Source organism: Erpetoichthys calabaricus, chromosome 12, assembly GCF_900747795.2.
Source record: "Erpetoichthys calabaricus chromosome 12, fErpCal1.3, whole genome shotgun sequence".
NCBI lineage: Eukaryota > Metazoa > Chordata > Cladistia > Polypteriformes > Polypteridae > Erpetoichthys > Erpetoichthys calabaricus.
The window spans coordinates 145,673,097-145,690,738 of record NC_041405.2 but is presented as its reverse complement, the minus strand read 5'-3'; the positions used below and the strand labels follow the sequence as shown (position 1 = coordinate 145,690,738).

At 39.7% G+C, this 17,642-nt stretch overlaps 1 protein-coding gene across 3 annotated transcripts in view; it reads left to right on the top strand.

Annotated features, from left to right (window-relative positions):
- The window catches only part of sh3gl1b (SH3-domain GRB2-like 1b), a 140,807-nt gene that overhangs the window by 119,996 nt on the left and 3,169 nt on the right, over positions 1–17,642 (top strand). The window lies entirely within an intron of this gene.

The window sequence follows — 17,642 nt, the reverse complement described above, 5'->3', positions numbered from 1 at the left end:
GTCATGTTAGTTAGTGAAATGACATCAGATGTCCCCAGGTCATCAGGTGCAAAGTTCAGTAGTCCTTCCCCATTTTTGGTACTTCTTCATACCATACATTGAATATACCAAGTTAAACTCTTAAAGTCACTTTTGGCCAAATGAACAATGACGTGCCAGAAGAGACTTGACTTATCAGTGTTCAGTTTTATTGGTGGTCTGGGAGTTATAGCTGGTCTGCTGTATAATTGTGTCATGTTACTGCATATTTTAAAAATTTGGCAAATTGTTTTTCTATATTTTGAGTATTCTTCAGTAGTTACTGGTTGCACATGCCATTTAACTTTGTCTTAACCTATTTTTTTAGTTAAATAAGTAATCTGAAATAAGTTCTTTAAAATATGCCTGAACTTTATATTAAAAATTTAATTAAATACTGCAATGTGTCAGTGACACAAAGATTGATTTAAATAGGTTTAGGGAATGTGCAGATCACACTTGAACACCTGATAAATATTTTTTAAGTTTCTGAATCCACGTAGTAGTGAAACAGGATAAACTTTAAAAAAAATGCAATTCTGGCCAAGCGGAAGGTAGGTACGGTTCAACGTCAAACGTTGCCACTGTATCTGATCGTGTTCATCTCTGATGGGAGAGCATCCCCTGTGTGGGGACAAAAGCTTGTGGCCGTGATATCTCTGCCATTCAGCAGCTACCTTCTAAAAGACACATAGCTCTGATCTCTCTCTTTCTCTCTCTCTCTCTCTCTCTCTCTCTCTGTTTCTCAAAAACATCAAATGTTAGTCCTTAACAATCACTAGATTATAATGTTTGCTGAACAAGCAGGTATCACTAGCTAAGCGGAGGCAAGGTGCGCTCCAACACGTGGCAAGAGGCAGACCAACTTGAACAGAGGCTAGTGCGCGAGTCAGGAGGGTCCTATCCAGCTTCCCCCTCCCCTCGGCCCAGAGCCTCTCTCTCAGATTCTCGCAAATAAATCGCTGCAGCATCCAAACTATGATCAACCAGAATGTTCAAGCAAATTATGGAAACAAACCCGATCTAAATCTGTTAAGTAGTTCTCTCGTGAAAGTGGACAGACGGACGGATGTTGGATTCTGTGTATATATATATATATATATATATATATATATAGATTTCTGGTAGTATTTTTCTTGTGATAAGGATATGTTTTCTGCTTGCTTGTGCAAATTCTGACATAAATACAGAAGTAAATCGAAACAAAACCAAGCACATGGCATGAAACGTTTATTATGATATAGTTTGTTATGAGAAAACCAACCCCAGGGGGTATGAAAGGTTATTGTGCAGGAAGACTAAGTGCTAAGCTAACGCACACAGCTGGTCTTTTTATTTTTTAAAATGGCAGAATTACATAAGGTTGATTTTTCTGTTTAAAATTAACATGTATAAGCTATTTTACAAAAACTTTAAGCTGCACCAGCTTATCTCTCCACTAGTTTTTAAATCTATAAATGTGGTCCAATTCTTTTGATCAAGTGAATTGACCGATTGAGTGTAAAGCTACCCATGGACCTACTGTAGTTCCTGCTTTACTTCTACAGTCATATACAACTGGACAAATTTGTTGGTACCCCTCCTCGAGAAGTGAATAACTCACAAGTGTCTCAACAAAAATGATTGGTACCTATCTTTTTTTTATTCTGTATTTAACAACAATTAGACTGGCATTGGCACAAATGATGGGACCCTTCACCTAAAATTTTGTTGCACCACCTTTAGAGGCCATCATTGCAAACAAACAATTCCTGGTGCTCTCCATGACTTCTGCACCTGAAGACAGGTCGTTTGGCCCACTCGTCATGAGCGAACTGCACCAGCTGCATCAGATTTGAAGGGGTCTTCTCCAGACCGCATGTTTCAGTTCTTTCCATAGATGCTCGCTAGGATCAAATCAGGGCTCAGAGAAGGCCACTTCACAATAATCCAATTTCTTGTTCTTTTCCATTCTTGGGTGCTTTTCCGCTGTGAGTTTTGGTTCGTTATTCTGTTGGAGGGTCCATGACCTGTGACTGAGATGGAGAATTTTGACACTGGGCAGTACGTTTCACTCTGGAATGTCTTGATTGTCTTCAGATTTCATTGTTCCCTGCACAGACTCAAGGTACCCCATGCCAGATGCAGTAAAGCAGCCCCAAAACATAACCAAGTCTAAACCATCTTTCACAGCAGATCTGGTGTCCTTTTTTTTTTTTTTTCATCTGTGGACATGGAGCCGATGTGATTTGCCAAAATGCTGCAATCTTGTCTCATTTGTCCACAGGACATTCTGTCTGAAGCGTTGTGGCTTGTCAGTATGCATTTTAGAAAATTCCAGTCTGGCTTTCAACAGTGCAGTCCTCCTTTGTTATTGAGCCAATCATCACTCACATAGTGACGGATGATGCAATCAGACACTGATGGACCTTTACCTTGGACTTCAGCTTTTATCTCTTTAGAAGTTGTCCTTGACTTTCCATCTGCTATTCTCACTGTTCTTCTGGCCATTCTGGTATCAGTTTTCCTCTTGTGGCCACGTCCAGGGAGGTTGGCTACAGTCCCATGGGACCTTAAACTTCTTAATAGTTTTTGCAACTGTTCTCACGGGAACATCAATCTGCTTTGAGATGATCTCCCACCCCTCTTTGCCTTTAACATGCTTGTCTATCATTTTCTTTCTGATCTCCTCAGACAACGCTCACCTTTTCCCTTTCTGGTTCTTGGGACACACGATGATATCAAATAGCAGAGTGATGACTTTTCTCCAGTTAAATCAGCTGAATGACTGATTGCACGATTGGAGACCTATGTGATAAGAATTCAGGAAAGTAGCTAGCAAGTTTGAAAAATCCCTCAAATCCAATTACTGATAATATTTTCTAGGGGTACCAACAAATGTGTCCAGGCCATTTTAGAATATCTTTGTCGAATAAACAACACTTGATCTCTTGTCACACTTGCTTTACTCTACTCAATGACATATCAAAAGCATGTTGGGTACACAGGGGACAATGGCTTTTCATGTCATCACTTTTCAGGAGACAGATGGAACTTTTTCAATGAGCTGTAAGTGGACCAACAAATTTGTCCTCGTCTATACACGACCTGCAGCCAACTCACCTCGCACCAGGTCCATATAAGAGGGGGCCGGCTGAAAATGTCCATTGCTGGCCTCTTCTTTCAAGAATAAAAGGCCTTGGTGACAGTGCTTTAAGCTTGTCACTTAACAATTGTGTCCCTCCGATCCTGAGAATATCATCATGGCATAGTGCAAAACAAGGAAAAGGCAGAATGAAGCTTACTTTGCTACTGAATCTACTAAGACTGACCATCAAAATGGACTTCCCGAGCTGTGTATTTACATTTTTATTATCAATTTGCTCATACTGGTTTTTCTACAATTACATATTTTAGCGAGTAGATAAAGGCTATTTATCTTTACTGCAACCTGCCTGTGTGTTTCACTGGCACTGTCAATCACACAGGAGTTAGAGGGTCAACTTCTCACCTAATTCAGGTCCTTTAGGGGATACAAGAGGACGCATTGTTTCAGTTCTCAGAGTTCTCTTTTTTCCTAGAATTTTTACTCCTACGTACTGTAAGAGTACGCCTACTGACCTTCAAGTCGCTGCCCGATCTGCCCCTTGCATCATAGGCACACTGGGTGTGCAGGTACGCCCCGGTACGCAGATAGTATCTGCTGGTACTTTAAAGCTCAAATACGGAAGTGCCAGTACAGAGTAGTGCAAACCGATCATGTGATTCCCACTGTGCTGATTTGTTGGACAGTCTCAGTTACTTTAATAGTCGTCCGTAAACAAGACCCTGAGGTGCTTGGTCTCCTTCTTTTAGTACAGATACTTCCCCTCTAACCTGCAGAGAGTTAGCAAATCTTCTCCAGGAGCACATTATGATTTCAAGGTTTGTAGATGACAATTAGGTGACAATTCTCATCCTGACCGCTGCAGACTCCCCTCTGAAGTTCTCCCATCTGCTCCAGATAGGAGGCTTGTGAACCCAAAAGGAGAAGTGATAGCTGCAAACATACTACAATTTTTATCGTAGCTCATTACTCCATCTTGTGGATAGAAATATTAGTGCAGTGCCTGAGAAGATTGTGTGGTGTTTTTGTGCTGCCAAAGGACAACAACAAAGATTCTCCTATGGGATCTACTCTAGTAGTGTTGTGGTGAAACCTCTAAAAGTGTCATCTCCTATTCTGAGTAGTTTACATGCAACTGCTCCCCAGAAACAAGCATGTGATTATAAGCTGCATTTTATGGTAGATGCAGGTTTTTGTCTGCACAAATTTGAAGATTTGTCGCCTGCCATTTATCTGCTTACCCATGTGTGATATGAATCTCCCAGGAGCCGATTCTGCAATGGAGTGGTAAGGATCTTTTCAACAAAATCGTCTGTCTAGGCAAGCTAGGAGTCCATTTCTTGGTTCAAATCGGAATAACTCCTTGGCAACACACCAGGTCTGAGCTATCAGAATTTTACTTTGGATTTTCCAAAGTCAGGGAACCGGTATATCTCCAATTATAAATGCTCGCCACTGTACGTCGGTGAATTAACTCAATATCTGCAGTAATTCGGCATTGACTCCATTTCCCTCATTAGTAAAAGCCTCATTTTCAGTGTTGCAAAACCAATGCAAATGCGATTTTTTTTTTATCTTAAGAGTTAGGAATTATTAACCAGGCTGGTACATGTTTGAGTGTTTTAAATTAACATTAGACAGCAATATATATGTGAGTGTCCTCTGATACTGAATACAAATCTGCCATTTTGAAATGCGTAGAAAGCCTTATTGATCATTGCTGACATTCCTTAAACTTCCAGGTACTATAAATACAGAAACCAAATTCAGTAAAGTCCCCATTTACATATCTGATCAAGAGTTTAGAAGCATTGACAATGTGCAGCCATGGCAGCCTGCCAGCACAGAACTCAGTAGATTATGTATATGTAAAAAATCTCAAAAGTAATGTGCAGTGTAAGTTTAAGAAATATGAAGGTTGGGCGACTCCTCTTTAGATGGGATGGATAAAAAAAAAAAAAAAAATAATAATTAAATGTATAAGACCTTCAAACATACAGGCCTCTTTAAGTTTCTGGTTTTTTTAGGCTTTTATTTTTCAGTAATGCTCAGTGGTCCTTCACCGCCATTATTAAGCACCATTGTGAGCAAAATAGGTTTTAAGCTTTATAGAACATGCTTAAATTAAGAATACTTTCTCGAGTGGCAATTGCATACGAGGGGGTACCCAAAAATAACTGGAATTGAAAAAAAAATTGTTTTAATAATTTTTACTTACTGACACTTAAGTCTCCTTCAATGCACTTGTCCCAAAGGTTTTCCCACTGGTAGAAACATTTTTGGAATTGCTGAAGAGGAACGTTGTCCAATGTCTGCAGTGATTTTTCTTTGACTTCCTCCACGGTAAAAAAAAAACAAAAAAAACGCTTTCCTCTGAGATCTTTTTTCATATGTGGGAACAAGAAAAAGTCGCATGGAGCAAAGATCAGGCGAGAAGGGATAGGTGGGATCCGCCGATGATCTCCGAAAAATTGCATTGCGAACTTCTTAAAGATTTCCATCATTCCTAATTGTGGAAGGTCGGCCAGATCTTGGTTCGTCTTCAAGTGACATTTCCCCTCGTTTGAAATGCGAAAACCACTCGCAGACCTGTGTTTTACTTAAAGCTTCCTCTTTAAACGCAGTTTCAATCATTACCTCAGTTTCAGCAGCTGTCTTCCCTAAGAGAAAACAAAAGTTAACACAGACATGCTGTTCTTCATGATCACCCATCACAAAAACCGCAGAACACGTTTAATAAGCACCAAGGAAGACCGACACGAAATACCATATGAACAATACAGAGTAACACCACTTGGCATATTGTGAGTATGCTACACCTAGCGCCGAAATTCGCATCTAAGTCTAGATTGCTTTTCAGGTACAGATTCCGGTTATTTTTGGGTACCCCCTCGTATACAACATGTTTATGAAGAACTAATTTCGACTTGAACTTGTCCTTCAAGCTATAGAACCTGTGCCTGTCAAACTGATTCATTTATTAGGCAAAATAGAAGGCTATTAAATTACAAAACAGTTATCCTATGTTCTCCCATTAGTTTCTTCATCTTTTACATCCCTAATTTACATGTGGTAGGAAAGCCTCTAGCACTTTGTTGGCCTGATACATGTTTTCTTTCAGTCAGTCAAAGCATACTATTATGGTAGTCTTAGTAATTTAATTTAAAACGATGCTCAGCAGCACAAGCTGTGTATCTATGATAGCCTGTTGGCAACAACTTGTGTTAAACTATCATTGATTTAAAGCAAGTGAAAATATCTTAATTTCACCTTGAACACTAGAATAATAGATTATAGCTTGGTGAAGCTGCAGACTTCTTTTGTTCATATGCAGAAGCCACACCACCTGCACTGGCTACCTCTGTGATGACCAAGGCTGAGTAAATCCGCTTCAGTACTTTAGCAAAGGCCTAGAGCCGCTTCAAGGGTGGGACGCACCACTTCCAGAATGGCTGCCAATGGAATGCAGTGCATTTTCTTAACCACATGCACTTCAGAAGAGGTCATCCACCTGAAGCTAAGCATGTTCACACCCAGCCAATAGCTGGATGGGAGACCATCTAGGAAAAGCTTGGATTGCTGCTGGAAGAGGTGTTGTTGAGGCCAGCAAGGGGCACTTACCCTGTAGTCTGTTTGTGGATTCCAGTGCCCCAGTGCAGTGACGGGGGACACTGTGCTGTGAATATGGCACCATCCTTTGGATGAGACATAAAGCCGAGGTCCTGACTCTGTGTGGTCTCTAAAGATCCCTGGGCACCCTTTTACAGAGTAGGGTTTATCCCAGTGTCCTGGCTGAATTTCCAGTCACGGCCCCATCAACTCTGGCTCCCTGTCTCTAATTGGCTATCTCTCTCACCACTTCGCCACCTAATAGCTAAGTGTACTGGTGCAATAAAGACTGCAGTCGCATCATCCACATTGGTGGTAGTTGAAGTGGTTCCCCCTTATATCTAAGAGTTTTGAGTAGTGAGAAAAGTTCTTTAAAAATGTAAATATTATTATTGTTTGTGTGCCATTTCCGTTTTTGCTTGTCCTACCTAAGAATCTTCACAAAACAACTTTTTTTACAGAATTGGGGAAATTTGGATGATCTGTATTGGCATATGTAAGGGAGAGTTCATGACTCAAATGGAAGGGTTGTTTACTCTTTTACTTACTCAGACAAATGATGACAGTGCTTAATGTATATTAACTTTATCTGTGCATTCTGAAACGACAGTGAATGTACAGTATCTCACAGTGACACAACATTACGGACAGTTGTATTACCCACAAGTGCTTTATAAGGGGGCTGCGATGATACTGATCTCGTTATCTAGACAGATAAATAGAAACTTTATTAATCTTCAGGGGAAGTTGCTGGTGTGGGCATGTTGGCATTTATTTTTCATATGAGTGCAAAGTTTATTCCTTAGATCTTTTATCGCCTACACCCACCCACTCTAGCATTTAAGACTTCATCACAGACTTCCCAGTTGATATTGTGTCTTCATGAAGTAAGTTTCTGTGGGGTGGTTAAGTGGCTTACCTTTATTGAAAGGCAGGATCAAGTACTTATACATTTAATTCAACACATTCATTTGTGATTTCATCTTGTGACCTGCTTCATAAAAGAGATTCAAGGTTTTGTGAAATGATGGTGTAAACCACCTTGCAGTGATACTGATATAAAAAGAAAGGCAGAGGCATGTATTGTATATGTAGTGTCATTTTTTTCCTGATATAAGTAAGAGATGGTTTTTTTATAGTTATATGTGCACAAGCTTAGGGAAGTACTGTGTTGGCTTTATAATCCCATATGGGAAGCCACCATGTCAGTAACTGATAATTTTATAAAGGCAAATAGGAATAATTCAGAGGTCACTAAACACAATCCAGTTTGTATAAATGGTATGGGGTTAGGGTTAATTTTCTGAAAGAGAGTACACCCACTACCGCTACACTAATACTGGGTACCTAGTACCCAAAACAGCCTCAGTTCTTCATGGTGTGGATTCCACAAGATGTTGCAAGCACCACTTCGAGGTTCTGGTCCACATTCTTGGTTGTATCGCACCATTTCTGCAGATTTGTACCCTGTAAAACCACATCTGAAAGGCGTTCTGTTGGATTCAGATCTGGTGACCGGGAAGGCCACTGAGGAACACTGAACTCGTTGTCCGATTATTGAAACCAGTTGGAGATAGTCTATGCTTTGTTACATATCAAGCTGGAAGTAGCCATTAGAAGATGGGTAACTTGTGAGCATGAGTGTGGTCAGCAACAATAATCAAATAGGCCATGGCATTCAAGAGACAATAGTTTGGTATTAACTGGTCCAAAGTGTGCCAAGAAAACATTCACCACACCGTTACACTACTGACACCGGCCTTGACTGCTGACACAAGGGATGTCATACTGTTGGCACCAAATTCTGAGCCTACCACCTGTGTGCCTCAACAGAGACTGAGATTCATCAGACCAGGCTACTTCTTTTTTCCCTGCCTACAGCTGTCCAGTTTTGGTGAACCTGTGCCTACTGCAGCCTCAGCTTTCTGTTCTTGGCTGCCAGGGGTGGAGCACAAAGTGGTCTTTTACTGTTGTTGCCCATCCACCGCAAGGTTTAGCGTGTGGTGCATTCTGGTATGCTGTTCTGCTCACCACAGTTGTACAGATTGGTTATCTGAGTTACCATAGCCTTTTTGAGTAAACTCTAAAGACTGTTGTGTGTGAAAATCCCATAAGATCAGCAGCTATGGAAATACTCAAACCAGCCCGCCTGGCACCAACAACTATTCCATCGTGCAAATTACAGAAACCACGTTTTTTATTTCCCATTCTGGTGTTTGATGTGTACAGTAACTAAATCTCCTGTCCTGTATTGGCATGGTCTTTAGATAATTGTATGGATAAGCAGGCGTATAGGCAGTCCTCCTAATATCTATCTATCTATCTATCTATCTAATTTGCTCATTGAGTGCGTATACACTTGAGATTTTTATTTTGCTGCTATAAGTAAGAGAGGGACTGGATATAGTTATACATGCAAAGGCTTGCAAGGCGCGGAGTATGCTTTAAAATTCCACATTGCACCAGTAATTGATAATTTTATAAAGACAAATAGAATTTATTCAGAGGTAACTAAACAAGTTCAAGCTTGTAGAAGTGGTGTGGGGTTCTTTTTTCACCTAATTTGTTGAAAGAACATATTTACCTTTGAATAACAGCCAGTAGTGACTCATAATTGGCATCGCAGTGAAGAAGGAGAGTACAGTAGCCTCATACATGCAACTTGCAAACATGGTTCCTGGACAGAAAGGTATTACAAGTTATTTTACAAATAATTTTATCCTGGAAATTTCCCAAGAAAGGCAGGAATCTTCTGTAGCCACAATGGCAGAGATTGCCTGCTGCTTTTACCACATGTAGTGTTGCAAAGCTCCTGTTGTTTCTGTGTTACTGCTTAAAGTTGTAGTGAGCATGTAGATCTACAGTGTAAGATGACTGTTTTGAGTTTTTCAGTAATCAAGATCTCTCCCGAAAACCAGAATTAATATGAAATCGATTTTTAAATTTTATTTTAATATAGTGGTAATTTATTTTTTACATTATCTTTTTTTTTTTTAATTTTATTGTAATCATTCCATACAAATAGATCAATTTTTACAAAAAAAAATAGGATGGAAAAAAATCAACCCCCACTCCTGAGAAAGAGAGCATGGCCAACGGAATAAAACTTAAAAATAGTAAAAATAAATAAATTGATGAGTTTAATAGGCGGATACAGATAAATGGAGAAGAAAATGAAATGGGGAGAGAATCTACTTCCTCAGTGCTTTTAAGAGCTTATTCTATAATGTTATTGATGAGATCCTGCCAGATTTTGAAAAAGTTCTGCACAGATCCTCTAAGTGAGAATTTGATTTTTTCCAATTTCAAATAATATAAAACATCAAGAGGTGAGTTAGGATTCTTCCAGTTTAGCAAAATAAGGCTGCGTGCCAGTAGTGTAGTGAAGGCAATTACAGTTTGTTTGTCCTTCTCCACTTTAAGCCCATCTGGAAGAATACCAAACACAGCTGTTAGTGGATTAGGAGGGATTGTGACACCAAGGCTGTCTGAAAGGCACTTAAAAATTTTTGTCCAGAATGATGTTAATTTGGTGCAGGCACAAAACGTGACCCAGTGAGGCTGGAGCTTGATTGCAGCATTCACAGGTTGGATCTTGCCCTGGAAACATTTTGGACAATTTCAAGCGAGACAGATGTGCTCGATATATAATTTTGAGTTGAATAATTGTATGCTTTGCGCATATGGAGCTCGAATGAATTCTCTGCATTGCTACCTTCCACTCCTTTTCTGGTATGTTGAGTGAGAGATCCTTTTCCCATTGTCCTACTGGATCTTTGAAAGGTAGGGACTGTAAAATATTTTTATATATTGCAGAAATGCTGTCTGAGTCCTCGAGACTTAGCAATATTTTTTCCAGCATAGAAAAAGGTGGGAGGTGAGGGAAAATCGGGCAGGTTCTCTGTTTGACAAAGTTTCTAATTTGAAGATAGTGAAAGAAATGTGTTGCTGGAAAATTAAATTTGGAATGTAATTGTTCATAGGATCCAAAGATGTTGTCTATATGAAGATCTCTAAGCAATTTAATCCCAAATATTTTCCAGATATTAAAAAAACTGCATATGTTTGTACAGCTGATGTGTTTTTGTGAATTCTTCCTCTGACAAGTTTGTGTAAAACGTAACACTGTAGTCCACTCAATGCGTATGATTAGTGAGTGGGATGTGTGGCAAATCACTGAGACGCTTTAGTAATTTTTTGGCAACACTTGCCTGCTGGTAATAACAAGATGTGATGATGTCATGAATTTACTTTACCCTCAGCATCCATTTATTGACACATCTTTCAGCTCTCTGTATTTTATGAATATTGTCAACACAAATTGTCCATGTTTGCTTAGCAGACTTCAATTTTGTATGTTCTGAATTTTAATCTGTATTTCCTAGCATGTTGTTCTTTTTTGCTTTTCTAACACACTACATGAATGTAAAGCTGCTTTGCATCAGTACTACATAAATGTGCAACTTTGAAAAATATTTTTCTTCACAGCTATTAAAACTGTTTTTTTTATTTATATAATACAGTAGTTGTTCTGATTAAGCAATACAAAGATGTCAAAAGGGTGACCAGGCTTCAAAATGCACAAAAGCCTGACCAGGCCTCACCCCAGGCAGCCTGGCCCCAAATTCTGAAGGCAGGCTTCGAGGCCTTCACAGGCCCAGAATGGGGCTCAGGCTTTTCAGACTACTTTAAATACATAAAAATGCCCTTCAAGGAAGAGGAAACCCAAAAACCGCCTGGCGCTTAGGACAAAGAATTCAAGTTCAAAGAATTTATTAAATAAGCAAAAGAAGAACAAAATAAGGGAAAAGGGAATAAAGTAAAACTAAATAGTTCAGCCTGAAAGGAAATCCAAATATAAAAAAAACTAATCTTCAAATTCAAAATGACAAAAATACATGAAAAACAACAATTCTTAAAAAGAAATTACAAAAAAAAATGTATATATGATTAAGTGAGGGAACAAACACATATCTTTTAAACGATAATTTATACTTGACGGCCATCTCAAAACTTTAAATTGTTAGGCAATTTTAGAATCAGGCCCTTTTCTTTGAATGTTGTGACTTGTAGGTCTTTAACAAAATCACATTTTTGTTTATTGTCTTGCTGAATTTGTGGGTTGTAAACACTAACTCAACTAGCTGACATGTTGTTTGCAACCCTGAGTTTCCCAATGAGGAAAAAGCAACTTTACACGAATAAAAATCACAGAAAAAGCCATTTGAAAAAGCCAAAATGAAAACATGTTACAGCAAGACTGTAATGTGCTTTCAAAACCATAAGTGTGAGTGTATATCTTTAGAGGGATGCGTCCCCCCAAAAATTAGAAAAAGTCCGATTAAATGTCTAACCAGCATTTTGATTGGGTTTTTTCCTTTTTTAAATGAATTTCCCTAATAGTGCAGCAAAAATGGTAAGCAGTGGCCAGAGCTAGGTCATGGGTGACAATAAAACCATTGCTACCAGTGATACTCCGCATAAGTGAAGTACGTGTAAGTCTGAAAAATTGGTTTAACAGTTTTTTTCAGTAAGCCAACACACACATTTATCTTCACACTTCATTAACACTGGCCTGTTCGGGGGGTGCAAAGCAACACTCTGTTAGTGCTGAATCCTGGTAAGAAATGCTCTATACAAGGTGTGAAATTACACATTTTTTTTTTTCCCTTTCTTGCTTCTTGTCTAAAGAGTCTTTACTATTACGGACTCTGGGTGGGGGTGGGTTGGGGTGGTATTCGGCGGCACCAGTCAGCCCCAAACACCAGACGCAATTCCAAGTTTAAACAAAACCAAGATAATTTATTTTATAACAATACCTCGACAGGCTTTTAGGTCAATCCACATAATTTAAATAACTCAAATGTCTTTCTGACTCCTTCTACCTCCACACTGACTGTCGTCCTCTTCCTCCAGACTCTGACTCCACTCAGTGAGGTGAGATGGCTTCTATTATGTTAGACCTGGAACTACTTCTGATGTCACAACATATCTCATCCTGGGTCCTATAGAAGCTCCCCAAAGTAGGGAGACCTTCCCCCGAGTAGCACCCTCTGGGACCTTGACAGGGTTGCCCCTCTGAACTACCATGTAACACTGCAGGAGTCCATCCATTATGTGACCATAACAGAGCAGCACTGCCACCTTTCACCCCCTTTAATCTGTCATCAACAACCAGCCTCCCACAGTCCATGCATTATATGATCGCCCTGACTGGGATAGGAACCTAGTGCCATCCTTGCCAGGTTGCAACTCTACTTATGCATTTCCATCCACAATGGCCTTCCAGCTGGGTAAGGTATTGTTAGCCATCCAGGACGAGATGCCTGTCCACCATTGTGGTGTCTACACTGTATAAACAGAAAATATGCCCAGTCCCAATAGTGTTATGAATAAAAAAATTATAAGTGCAGTCAAGTCATTATAGAAAGAGAAGAGTACAGCAGGTTACCAGTGGAAGTGACTGTCATCCTCTTCTTCCAGGCTCTGACTTACCTAAGTGAGGTTATGTTAGACCTGGAACTACTTCCGATGTCACAACATATCTCATCCCGGATCCTGCAGAAGCTCCCCAAAGTAGGGAGACCTTCCCCTGAGCAGCACCCTCGGGGACCTTGACAGGGTTGCCCTTCTGAACTACAGGTCCCATGTAACCCTGCAGGAGTCCAAATTGGGACCATACCAGAGCAGCACTGCCACCTTTCATCCTGGAGTGGGTAAACTGTCATCAGCAACCAGCCTCCCACAGTCCATCCATTATATGATCACCCTGACTGGGATAGGAACCTAGAGCCACCCTTGCCTGGTTGCACCTCCACTTAATGCATTCCATCCACAACGACCTTTCCAGCAGGGTAAGGTATTGTTTGTCATTCAGGACGAGATGCCTGTCAACCATTGTGGCGTCTACACTTTATAAACAGCAAATATGCCCAGGCCCAATAGTGTTGGTGTATGAAAAAATTATAAGTGCAGTCAAATCGTTACAGAAAGAGCAGAGTACAGCAGGTTACCAATGAAAGCCTACTCGTGTTCTCTTGAGTCTTTTAACAATCATACACTGTAATGCTAACTTGTAACACCCACCCACTAATTTTCCTTGTACAACGTCCATAGCCCACCACTTAATTGATTTAACAAGTGAACCTGAAATGCCTAGCTCAAAAATTGTGTGTGGTTAAGATGCCTTCATTATTGGATGGGTGGATAGGTAGGTAGGTAGACTGTTATTTGTCCCCAGGGAATAGATAAATAACAGTATAAATACGGGGGAATATTGTCTTTGTACTGAATTCATTGAGCAGCTCTCATTAAACTTGTACCCATTTTATTATTGACAAATTACTTTTTATGTTTATTCCTAACCTCTAAAGTTTACTTTAGGATAAATAAAACCTTTACCTTTGTCCTTCCTTCTCCAGTCTCGATTACAGTTGACATTGTGTGGTTCCAGATGCCAAGCATTATAAATCTGTTAGTTGTTTCTGATTTCATTTATTTTTCTCCCTCTATTATAAGAAATCCACTGTAAAACAGAATACTTGCTAGCCTTGTGAGACCACTGTAGCTGTGTAAGATTTAACAGCCTTCTGTCTTATTGAGAAGCACAGGTTTTAGCAAACTAGATAGACAAACAAAATAATATGATAGTATTTAAATGAGGGATGTCCAACTCTCGGTCCTGGAGAGCCACAGTGGCTGCAGGTTTTCATTCTAACCCTTTTCCTAATCGGTGAGCCATTTTCACTGCTAATTAACTTATTTTCCCTTCATTTTAATAGCCCTGTTTTTAAGGATTCAGTCGTCTGAATTGATTCGTTTCTTCATTAAATGGCAGCCAAACAGAAATGAGATGTGAAACGAGCCGACAGATGACCAGCTAAACTGGAACATCAAACTCCAGCCAATTTCACTCTGTTTCGTATTGGTAGAGTAATACAGTATATTGCTCTACTTTCCCCTATTGTATTATTAATATGTAGCCTTTGTCAGAATGCCTAATCTCACAGACTTACCACTGTTTATAAGGTATTATAGTATATAACTTATCCCCACCTTCCCTTCTATATCTATAGGCAATTAGGTATAGTAAAAAGACGAGCAGGAATTAAGTTACACATAAAATAATGCATTATTGATAATATTCATAAATAATAACAATATGTAAAGTACATTTGAATATTGATAACCATACAACCTGATTAAATGGTGACGTGTAGTTCAGGCGGCACACAGGCTTGTTAGTTATTTAAAATGTCTCTAGTTAATACAATACAATACAGTTTATTTTTGTATAGCCCAAAATCACACAGGAAGTGCCGCAATGGGCTTTAACAGGCCCTGCCTCTTGACAGCCCCCCAGCCTTGACTCTCTAAGAAGACAAGGAAAAACTCCCAAAATAACCTAGTAGGGAAAAATGGAAGAAACCTTGGGAAAGGCAGTTCAAAGAGAGACCCCTTTCCAGGTAGATTGGGCGTGCAGTGGGTGTCAAAAGAAGGGGGTCAATACAATACAGTACAGTACACAGAACAATTTCTCAATATAGTAAGAAATAAAAAAAATATATAAATTTTAGAAGTACAGAGCAGAATTTAACAGTAGATGATATATCCCATCTACTGTTAAATTCTGCTCTGTAGTTAAGGCATCATTGGTGCTCAGCTTTCTTCAGAACAGGCCATATGCCTGTTCCAAAATGGCTACCGAGCTGTGGTCTCCATTGTGTTGTCCTTTCAGTTCATGGTGTGATGGTCTTCATCATATATTGTTTAGTAAGAGAGAGAGAATGTGGTTGAGCAAGCAGATTTATAGATTCTCTGTCCAACCCCTAGAGCCAATAGGACATCATGGTACTTAAAAGCTTCTGATCCAAGCCAATTCCAAACTGCCATACTTCAGACCAATGGGGGAATACAACATCTTAAAACCTGCCACCCCCCAAGACCATATGTTAAAGTAACCTGGCTTCCTTGCAGGGGTTGAAAGACTTTAGCAGAGAAACACTTGCCAAACTGGTTTAATAGTAATAATAATAATAATACATTTTATTTATATAGCGCCTTTCCCATGCTCAAGGCACTTAAAAGCACACCCCCCTCCAACTCTGTTGTAAAATTCAAAGAAACTCAGTCATAAAAGGGGGGGGGGGGGCAAACACGAATGCCTCTCACCAAAGTAACACTAAATTACATTGCTTTGCCTAAATTACAAATAAAGACATACAAAATATTTATCAAGTTATATGCAAAATCTCACATCACAACACACTCCAACCAGTTTCTTAATAAAAGGCCAATTCTTGCTGTTATTTAAAGCCGTTATTGAATATCACGACTTGTCACTGCTCTCGTTCTGCCACTGTTTTTTCTAAGACCACCGTCAAGATGTTTGGGTGACCTGAGCAGACCAACATGACTGAGACCTTCACCTTTCTTTATTTTCAGGTGAGCTGGTCATGTGGTGGCTTGTTTTGTGTCTCATTATTATTTGGCTGCTCATTAAGGAAAAAGAAACAACTAAGGGGTCTAAGTCACGTTAATTTAAAACTAAGGCAAGACAAGTTAATCAGCAGCAAAAACGACTCACTAAATAAGAAGATGGTTAGAATGAAAACCTGCAGCCACTGTGGCCCACTAGGACACCCTGATTTAAACCTTTTAAATTGTATTGCTGCTTTAATTTGAATTATACTGAGACATAACTACATTTACGTCCTAGTAACCATTAATGAAGCTGCAGTGGTTACTCATAATTCATGGATTCAGCATGCTGGGGTGAAATCCCTCACCCCGTCACAATCTGCATGCAGTTTGGTCGTTTCTTATGTCTGTGTGGTTATCCCCAGCCCAGGAAAACAAAAATCAAAGACATGCATATGAGTTTAATAACACTAAACTGTTGTCCCAATCAGGGGTGTTTCCTGCTGTCAAAGAGCTAAAATAAATCCACTGTGATTCAGTGTTGCTTAATAATAAACTTCCAGGGGGTTTGGGTGGAATCATTTTTTGTATATTAACTTTAGCCTAAGTACAGACGTGGACAAATTTGTTGGTCCTTAAAGCTTACTGAAAAAGTTCAGTATGCCGCCTGAAAAGTGATAACATGAAAAGCCTTTGTCCCGTGTACCTGCATGCCTTTGAGATGTCATCGAGTCAATCAAACCAAGTGTGGAAAGAAATCAAGTGTTGCTTATTCTGCAAAGAGATTCTAAAATGGCCTGGACACATTTGTTGGTACCACACGTCTTCAGTTGTGCGCTCAGTCATTCAGACGATTTAAATGGAGAAAAGTTGTTGCTCTGCTGTTTGGCATCATTTTTGTGTCCCACACTGAACATGGACCAGAGAAATAAAGGAGAGACTTGTCTGAGAAGATCAGAAAGAAAAATGAAGACAAGCATGTTAAAGGCAAAGGCTAGAAGACTATCTCCAAGCAGTTTAATGACAACAGTTGCAAATACTATTACATTTAAAGTCCATGGGACTGAAGCCAACCCCCCAGGACATGGAAGCAAATGTAAAATGGGCACAAGGATAGTGAGAATGGTAGACAACTTCCAAAGAGATTCAAACTGAACTGCAAGGTCACGGTCCATCAGTGTGTGATTGCACCATCCGTCGCTTTTTGAGTGGCAGTGTGCTCAATGGAAGAAGACCCAGGATGACACCACTATTGAAAACCAGACTAGAATTTGATCAAATGCATATTGACAAGCCACAGTGCTTCTGGCAGAATGTTCTTTAGACAGATGAGACAAAACTGGAGCTTTTTGGCAGGTCATATCAGCTCTGTGTCTACAGATGAACAATGAAGCTTTCAAAGAAATGACCACCATAGCTACTGTGAAACATGTTTTGGAGCTGCTTTGCTGCTTCTGACATGGGGGTGCATTGAGTCTGTGCAGAGAACATTGAAACCTTAAGACGAGCA